Source organism: Cervus canadensis, chromosome 1 (assembly GCF_019320065.1).
Source record: "Cervus canadensis isolate Bull #8, Minnesota chromosome 1, ASM1932006v1, whole genome shotgun sequence".
NCBI classification, from domain to species: domain Eukaryota; kingdom Metazoa; phylum Chordata; class Mammalia; order Artiodactyla; family Cervidae; genus Cervus; species Cervus canadensis.
Window position 1 is genome coordinate 4,068,681 of NC_057386.1, and position 9,840 is coordinate 4,078,520.

General features: G+C 46.7%; 1 long non-coding RNA gene across 1 annotated transcript; it reads right to left on the reverse strand.

Annotated features, from left to right (window-relative positions):
• Positions 1–369: 369 nt before the first annotated feature.
• Positions 370–3,168, reverse strand: LOC122430667. Its single transcript, XR_006266368.1, has 2 exons — positions 1,914–3,168; positions 370–1,603 (listed from the first exon to the last, which is right to left on the reverse strand). It is a non-coding gene; the product is annotated as an uncharacterized LOC122430667 (long non-coding RNA).
• Between the last annotated feature and the right edge of the window lie 6,672 nt (positions 3,169–9,840).

A 9,840-nucleotide genomic window follows, 5' to 3' on the forward strand; every position in this document is an offset into this window, starting at 1 on the left:
CTGAGATTTAACAGAAGAAAAGCAAAATAATAAACCTTCCAGAGCTATCAAATCCCCAGTCCCTCATATAACATATAACATCTTAGCTGCAAAAAGCCAGGGCGCTGTCATGGCTGACTTCAGTTCCAGGGTTATTTCAGGTGAGCCGGGCCTTTACTGTCCCCATCTCCTTACAAAGCAGCAGAATTCTAGTGTATTCCCCGTCCTCCCTGCAAACATCCCGCCACAGCATCCTGTGGAAAACCTCTTTGAACTTGGTAGGGGACCATTTTATTATCATTATTATAAAACTCTGGGGAAGAACATAGCTCGCTTGATATTTTTCTCAGGCTCACGTCTGAGATTGAGTTAAAAGATACAAGATGAGTGTCTTTTTGAAGGTGCCGGATTTATCATCTGAATTTGCCTTGGCAAGGAAACACAAACACACACACACACACACACACACACACCCTGACAGCCACAGTTGTCTCCTCAAAAGGGAAAGAGCCTGCCTCTGTCTTTTGGACTGTTTGCAGCTGGGAACACAATATGGTAAAATGAAGACTGAGCATCCCTGCCCCCGCCCCCAAAGCAGCCAAAGAAATCTTTGTCCAGCCCAGGTGTTGGCTGTGTCCTCTTCACTGACATCCTGTCTTGAATTATTCAGGTCCATTCATTAAGGATCCCGCATAGACACAATGAAGCCGTTAACTTTCCCCTCGGGAGAGAGCAAGCACAGAGCCCCCGGGGACCTCAGGACAGGACCTCAGAGGGCCTCCCTGCGGAAAGCCGCCTGGTGGAGCTGATGCGAAGGAGAACGATTTGCAAAGAAGCGCTGGGCTGGGGGCCTCTGCTGAGGAAAGCGGAACCCCGCTGCCCTGAAAAGTTACTTGACTGCAGAAGCAGCTCCCCTGGAGGATTCTCAGGGAGACGGAGGTGGGGAAATCCTGGGCGATTCCAGCTTAGTTTAGGGGTCTGTATAGAGTCCCCGGGGCACTTTAAAACTGCAGACGGATGCTGTATTTTGTGATGAGCATGCACTTGGTTCCATTTGGTAGAAAGTGTGGATGAACTCCAGAGACTCTGGAGGGCGCGGGGGTGTGCGGGGGTCAGGAGGGGGTGAGCAGAGGCAAAGTCTCAGCCTTGTGTCCTCTTGAGACCTACAGTCATGTCAGGGCAAACGCTGACAGAAGCCATCCTCCAGGCCAGGCACCACAGTAACCATTCGGGTGAATTATTTTACGACGGGAGGTCCTGGTAAGAAACATGGAACTAACAAGCCACCACCAACTGGAACAGTCCGGGAAAGGTCAAAGGGAGATGCCGGTCCATACGTCTGCCCAGAATCCTTCTCACTGGAATCCATCTTGGCTGAATGATGGATGCGTGCACCACCAGGAGGGACCCTGGGTCAGAGTGATTGGCCAGAGACAACCCAGAAACGAGTCCCACCACCATAAAACCTGGGTCTGCAAGCCACGTGGCAGAGCGGTCCACCTGGGTGACCCTCCCCAATAAAACCTCTTGCTTGGTCAGCACGCGTCTCCTCGTCTTCTCGGACAGCTCACTTTCTAGTGCTAGACAAGAGCCCACTCTTGGGCCCTGAAAGGGGTCCATCTTCCTGCAATAGTCAGATAAAGGAGGGCTTTTTAATTCAGGAAAAAAAAAAAGAAAAGAACTTCTGTAGGGCTGTTCTTCGCCATGGGCCTCAGACAGTAACAAGCATCTTGGCCAGAAAGAACCATCACAAGGTGGTTCAGGACATCTCTGGACAAGTCAGTGATAAAAGTAGACCCAAGGATGTGTGTGTCGGGGCAAGGGAGGGCAGGAGAGGGGGGTCTCCCTCCTCTCTAGGGTATCTGCATGCCTTGATTTCCTATTTCTGGGAGCCTAGAACTTCATGCTAAAGAGATCTGACCAGCTCTACCTACCAACCAAATCAGTTATTTGTCACGGTCCACGCTGATGAGAACTGACCAGAGGCAATTCGGTCACAGTCCATAGGTCCTGTATGGTAGACAATGGTAAACACCAAGAAGCTCAAGGTAGAAGAACTCATTAACTCAAAGTCATTAACCCACATAATCAAACAAATCTATTCCCCCAGTTAACTACTATGTAGCTATAGATATAAACATTTATTAGCAAGTAAGCACAGAAAAGCTCAGGGGACCTGTTTTGTGAGCCCAAAGACACCTTAGGACTCCATCCTTTAAGGCAGGGCCCCAACCTCTGGGCCATGAACTGTCACCTCCTGTCAGACCAGCAGCAACACTAGATTAGAAAAAACGTGCGCAGCAAGTGTAACGGGCTTGAATCATCCCAAAACCAACCCCTCACCAGTGTGTGGAAAAACTGTCTTCCTTGACACTGGGCCCTGGTGCCAAAGAGGCTGGGTACCTCTGCTTTAAAGTGATCTCAATCCATCTATGAAAGATTTACTGAAGATGGACATGATAACAACCCATTTCAGAACTTTATTGTCCTTATAGCTGGTCCCAAGTCACTATACCCTTTAAACTAGTCTTCCTCAACTGGGGCAGTTTTGAGCCCACTGCTCCCCACAGCGGACATCTGTCAGTATCTGGAGACATCATGAGTTGACCAAACAAGAGGAGAGGAAAGAGGGCTTCCCCTGGCATCTGGTGACTGGAGATCAAGGATGTCACTAAACGTCTTGAAAGGCACAGGAAACCCCCTGCAAGACAAAGACTTATCCAGCCCCAAATGTCAACAGTGCCGAGGTTGAGAAACCGTGATCAAAGCCAAGGACTGGCTATAAGGCTTTTAAAGGCCTTTTAGATATTAATCCTTGGTTGTCAACCCTGATGTAAAATCTACTACCCTTGCTGGATTCTTGTGCCCTCTAACCAGGAGAGTCCGGAGGTCTCAAAAAAGTTCTAGCTAAATGCTCTAAATAAACATCCCTGCCAAACAGCCCTTATGCTAATTAACAAACTACTAATTTATAGACAGATTTGTCATTAACTAAAGTCTGGCATTGAGTAGGGATTTTTGCCACAAACCTGCTTATGATAGCCACATCCAGAATCAAATTGGAATTTCATTTTTCTGATATACTTCCAACACTCATCCTTGGGTGTGGATCTCTGACTAACATGAAATAGTGTATAGGATGCTAGTTCAGCTCACACACACACACATCAGTTCAGTTCAGTTGCTCAGTATTTCCGACTCTTTGCGACCCCATGGGCTGCAGCAAGCCAGGCCTCCCTGTCCATCACCAACTCCTGGAGCTTACTCAAACTCAGGTCCATTGAGTCGGTGATGCCATCCAACCATCTCATCCTCTGTCATCTCTTTCTCCTGCCTTCAATCCTTCCCAGCATCAGGGTCTTTTCAAATGAGTCAGTTCTTCGAATTAGGTGGCCAAGGTATTGGAGTTTCAGCTTCAACATCAGTCCTTCCAATGAATATTCAGGACTGATTTCCTTTAGGATGGACTGGTTGGATCTCCTTGCAGTCCAAGGGACTCTCAAGAGTGTTCTCCAACACCACAGTTCAAAAGCATCAATTCTTTGGTGCTCAGCTTTCTTTATAGTCCAACTCTCACATCCATACATGACTACTGGAAAAACTACAGCTTGGACTAGATGGATCTTTGTTGGCAAAGTAACGTCTCTGCTTTTTAATATGCTGTCTAGGTTGGTCATAACTTTCCTTCCAAGGAGTAAGCGTCTTAATTTCATGGCTGCAGTCACCATCTGCAGTGATTTTGGAGCCCCCAAAACGCACACACACATACACACACACAATATCACAACCTATGCTGAAACAGTCATAGGGGAAGGTGGAAATTAACTTTGAATGGCACTACTTTGCAGTGGTCTTAAGTGCCCAGTTCAAACCTGCCTCTGCCACGTAACCAGCTCTGTGATCTTAGCCAGGAGAATATACACCACGCAAGGATGGGGTCATACGTGTTTTGCATATGAAGGTATCCCAAGTGCCTAGAACAGTACCTGGCAGAACACAGGTGTGTGGTGTTTTAAAATCTGCTAAATGAGCTTTTGGACAAGTTACCAGTACTCCTGTTTCTGCGTCTATGTCATGGGTTGTTCTGCGGCATAGAAACGTTAGTAAATGAAAAGCTCTTAGGGCAGCGCCAAAACCATGCGGAAAACAGGGAGCTGTCAGTATAGTCAGCACGGCAGACGAAAGCAGCGGAGCTGGAGACACCCTGGCGCTGCCTGGGGGATGTTCTGAGTTCAGCACAGAGCTCTTGTCCTTTACATCACAAGTGGTCACATCACAGACATATCCATAAAAACCATTTCACTGGCAAGCAGAAGCTAGAATAAGGAATTCTGGGACTTCTCCTGAATTCTGGTGGTCCGGTGGTTAAGATTCCATTCTCCCAGTGCGGGGGGCATAGGTTTGATCTCTGATCAGGGAGCTAGGATTGCATGTACCACAAGGATGCAACAAAAAAATAAATAAACACACACACACACATATATATACATATATGCTGTTTAGTTGCTGAGTCGTGTCTGACTCCTTGCGATCCCGTGGACTGTAGCCTGCCAGGATCCTCTGTCCATGGGATTTCCCGGGCAAGAATACTGGAGTGGGTTGCCATTTCCTTCTCCAGGGGATCTTATATATACATAAGAATAATATAATATAATGTAATGTATCATAATATATATAACGAATTCTTAGATTTCAAGTACTTTTTAGAGATGTGAGAATTTACTTGCACGAACTAGATGAACTCAATCCATGAGGCTGAGTATTTGAAGGAGGCTGTCTAAATGTTAGAGCTGAAAGGACAGTGGCTTTCTTTGAGGCCAAGTCTGGGGCCTTGCAGAACCTGAAAGATTTAAAGTATCATTTTGACCTCTTATCCTCACCAGACTTCTTTTCAAAGGAGCAATTTCAGTACATGTAGAAACACCCAAAATGAACGGGGGACACCTGTTAGCGATGAGGAGAGGCACTTAAAGGAACGGGCATAGACTCCCCTGTCTGCATTCTGGTCAGGAAGAATCAAACATTTAGCTTTCACTTTTGCATGACGTATCATCCTACATACACCTCTCAACACATGTCCATTAGCTGTAAATGGTCCCAAATGTGGACCTTTCTGAAGTGATAACAGCAGAGCTATTAAAACAGTGACAGACCCTAAAATTACCTGCTACCCCATCCCCATCTTTCATTCCTCCTGCCCACCCATTTCCTACCATCTTGAATAACTTAGCGTCTTTCATTTGCTAGCAGATTAAAACTGCTTTCTCTTGGCTTATTTACCTTGCTCATCGAACAAAGAGAAAATATGCTAGTTAAAAAGTAGCAACTAGAAAAATGATTAATTGTTATCTTAAAGAGGTGCTAATCATATTTCATAACTCTCCTTTTACAAAATAATGCTCATGGAGATCAGAATCTAAATATAAAAAGTCTGCATGCAAGAAAAAATTTTCAGAAGCTAGTGAAATCCAGCGAGCTTTAGAGTTACAGAATGCAAAAATCGGAAGGGATTTTGGAATACAAGTTAGTTCAGCTATGTCTCGTCCACGTGTTCACTCACTCGTATGTCCATCCACTGTTTATTGAGTACCTACTACGTGCCAGACATACACCAAGCTCTGGGATGGTGGGACTGAGCGCATCACAATCTTGATCTCGAGGAACGCGCATCCTAGAGTTGGCTTCTTCTGTGAAGGGCCAAAGAGGAGATATGCTTTACTTTGCAGACCTCACGGTCGCTCTCACATACTCAGCTCTGTCACTACGCATGAGAAGCCATAGCTTGGGCTTCCTGGTGGCTCAGTGATAAAGAATCAGCCTCCCAGGCAGGAGATGTGGCTTCGATCCCTGGATCAGGAAGATCCTCTGGAGGAGGAAATGGCAACCCACTCCAGTGTTCTTGCCTGGACAATCCCATGGGAATCCAGCAGGCTACAGTCCATGGGGTCGCAAGAGTCAGACACGACTGAGCGACTAAACAACGAGAAGCCATGGCCTATATGCAGACGGGTGTGACTGTGTTCTGTAACTTTACAGACACTAAATTGTGAATTTCCTATATGTTTCACATGTCAGAAATATTCTGCTTTTGACGTTTTTCCATTACTTAAAAATGTGAAAATTGCGACTTTCCTGGCAGTCCAACTGTTAAGACTCTTCCTTCTTAGTGCAGGGGTTGTGGGTTTGATCTCTGGTCAGCCTTGCAGCCAAAAAACCAAACCATAAAGCAGACGCGATATTGTAATAAATTCAATAAAGACTTTAAAAATGGTCTACATTAAAAAAAGTAAAAATCAATGCTAACTCACATGTTGTTCAAAAACAGGCATCAGGAATGGTTGGCCTGCAGGTTCCACCGCTGGTCTAGAAGGAGGAAAATAGAAGTGTGACCTTGCACATTGGTGACCCAATAAGGTAAAAAGATTGTGATTAGATGTCACCACATGCCTGGAACTTCTGTTGGAAGTGAAAGAATAAAGGAAAGCAAAGGGGTAACGGGAGAGCATGGGATGAACTGGGATATTGGGATGGACTCATATACCCCATTAACACCATGTTTAAAACCAAGTCACTAGCGAGAGCCTGCTGTGGAGCACAGGGGACTATACCCAAAGCTCCACGGTGACCTACCTGGGAAGGAGATCCAGAGAGAGGGGACATGTGTGTACAGAGAGCCGCGTCACGGGCTCCAGGTGGTGCCGTGGTAAGGAATCCACCTGCAATGCCGGAGATACAGGTTCAATCCCTGCGTTGGGAAGATCCCTTGGAGAAGGAAATGGCAAACCACTCCAGTATTCTTGCCAGGGAAACCCCAATGGACATAGAAGCCTGGCAGGCTGCAATCCATGGGGTTGCGAAGAGTCAGCCACGACTTAGCAACTGAGCATACGTATGGTAGTTCATTTCTGGCAGTGGTAACAGCCCGGTGACTGGGAGCCACCTCAGATTGTTTGACCTTCCTGGAGTGAAGCACGGGTGGCCAGAAGATCCAGGAAGCACATGAAGGGACACGGAGAACAGGGCAAGACAGCTGGGCCAGAGGAGAGGCCAAGAGGGCCTCAAGCAGGAGGCCGGCATGGTCAGATGGGGTCTGCGTTAAATGGGTCGGCACTGGTCACAAGCGGGAGGGAGGAATCAAACAAGGATCTCAGATGTGACAACTCATCTGTAACTCTTCAGATGCCACCACCAGGCTTTTACCTAGAAGCCAGGAGATGATCCCCAAAAGACTTCATCCCATGAGTCAGGAAAGAAGGGGTTCTAGAAACTCAGCAAGCCCTGAGCACTGGAGCTCAATGGACACCCTCTGCTGTGATGTGGGGCACAGATGAGCTGCCTGGGCTAGAAAAGCCAGGGACACCAGAGAAAGGAGGCACTTTTATCACCATCTTACAAAATGTGCCAGGTCACATGACTGTAACCATGGAGGACCCTACCAGGGGACAGACCCCTCCCCACATCCTCTGCTATGGCTCCTCTCTGAAGCACCTGACGTCAGTATCTGACGCAGCTTCCTGAGTTGCTTTACAGATGCTAAAAGCCCCTCCAAATGGAAGGTGTTCGCTACTTGATCACCACAAGCACAGTACCCCCAGGCCTCCGGGACCCTAAGGATCGATCATGCTGACCCATAAGACACAGCCCTCGTACCTCACCATCAGCCAGCCAGAGGACAGATCACATTCTCTGCTGTGTTCTTTCCTTGGGGGAGCCTGCTCAGTCGCTCAGTCGTGTCTGACTCTTTGTGACCCCATGGACTGCAGCCCGCCAGGCTCCTCTGTCCATGAGACTCTCCAGGCAAGAATATCAGACTGGGTTGCCAAGCTCCCCCTTCAGGGGATCTTCCTGACCCAGGGATTGAACTTATGTCTCCTGTGTCTCCTGCATTGGTAGGTGGATTCTTCACCACTAGTGTCATTACCTGGCCTTTAAAAGACGCTTTCCTGCAACGCACTGGGGGGTTGGAGGGCTCTGAGCACGGGCGGCCCGGATGCCCTGCTCAGTGCCTGCAGGGACCGCTGCCCCTCCCTGCACCGCGATCTGGCATCAGCTGATGGGCTTTACTGTGCAGAGGCAAGCAGACTTGAGTCTGGCTCAGCAACAGGCTCCAGGGTGACAGACTGCCATCCTGCCCGGGGCCGAGTACTGTCTTCAGGGGGTCACACCGAGCGTGGTCAGCCAAGAGTGGCCACTGATTGTATGAGGAACAAAATTGTGAATCACAAAGTACACCAGACAGTATACTGAAGACTCCCACGGTTGGTATTGCTTTTTAAAGATTTTTGATGTGGACATTTAAAAAATCTTCATTGAATTTGTTGCAATATTGCCCCCATTTTATGATTGGGTTTGTGCCTCCTAGGCATGTGGGATCTTAACTCCCCGACCAGGGATCGAATCACTGGACTGCCAGGGAAGTCCCTCTCTCATTTTGATTATTGAGGGTAACGGGTGTAAAAGAATACCCAATCAGTTAGCGCAAGAAGCCGCAGTGACATGTCCACCACTTTCCACACTCTTCTCCATCTCAGCGCAGAGCAATAAAGGAATCCCCGAGAGGCGCCATCTGGTTGGCCCCCAGAACACCCTGCAGAGAGGAGCCAGGCTTGAACTTGGCTTCCATTTACTCCACAAATACCCAGTCTTTCCTCAGACCCACTGGAGCCCGAGGGTTTCAAATGAGCCACAGGAAGAAGGCGCATTATTAAGAAAATGGGAAACAGTAAAAGTGGATTCTGACCAAAAGGCAACTCCTCCAAATGCACTGTGTTCCAAAACAGGACCAATTGGGAAGTCAGAACAAGGGTGGGCGGGCCCAGAGGTCATGGAAAAAGTCTAAATTTAAGAGAAGTTCAAGGCTATCAAGAATGCTGTCCCTGCCTGCCTGTGACTTACCCAGAGACGCAGATGGGGGTGAGAATCTAAGACTATTCTGCCTCCCGTCCAAACCTTTGTTTCTGCTAGACTTTACCACGTCCTGGAGACTTGGGGGCGTGAACTAATCGACATGGAATTGCTCACAGTAATAGTTTCCAGAGCGATTACATTACTTTTGGATTCTAAACACAGGTTTTGTTTCTAAAGTAAAACTATATTGTTTGTTTCTAATACTTGCTTTTTTTTTTCTTTTTTTAATGCTCGTCTGGAGTTTTCTTCATGGAAGGCGGCAGTAGCAATATTATTTTTCCCAAATAAAATGCATCCAAAAGGCCATTTAGCAACTTATGCATAAATGTAGCCACATTAAAGAATGAATAAATGTAGCTGGATGCAAGAAAGCCAGAGTGTATGAGTTTATGTACAATAGTGTAGTTTTCTTCAATTATCTTTTACACTGATCACTAGCTATCTTCTAACATTAAAATAATATTCTGTATGCAAGACATTTAAAAGATAAAATATAATTACTCAAGTCATATATTAGCATATATAAACATAATTGATTTATCTTTATCCTTTCTGTTTCTTTCTCTAAATAGATAGAGATTTATTGATACTGTCAACTTAAATAGTCACAACCTAAACGTTGAGAGCTATGTTTTCTTTGGTGGAAATTTTTCGGACTTCAAGCCTGGTAGACAGCATCTCAAGTGATCCTGAGAAAACTGCTCCAAGGAGATGAGCAGAGGAGCCAGGATATATAGAAGTTTACATACGGGCTGTTAGTCTGAACATCAAAACATTATTGTTAATTAAAGAAAACCAGATAGCCCATTAAGGAGTTCAGCGCTTTTCTATCTACAGGAAGATGCAAGTGTCTGGGCCACTGGACTCACTCCTCTCATGTGCATCTCAGCTCTCCCAGCAAGTACCCTGTGCTTCTCCACATCCTGGGTTCCCTGGGGCTCACTGTGGGGAGCG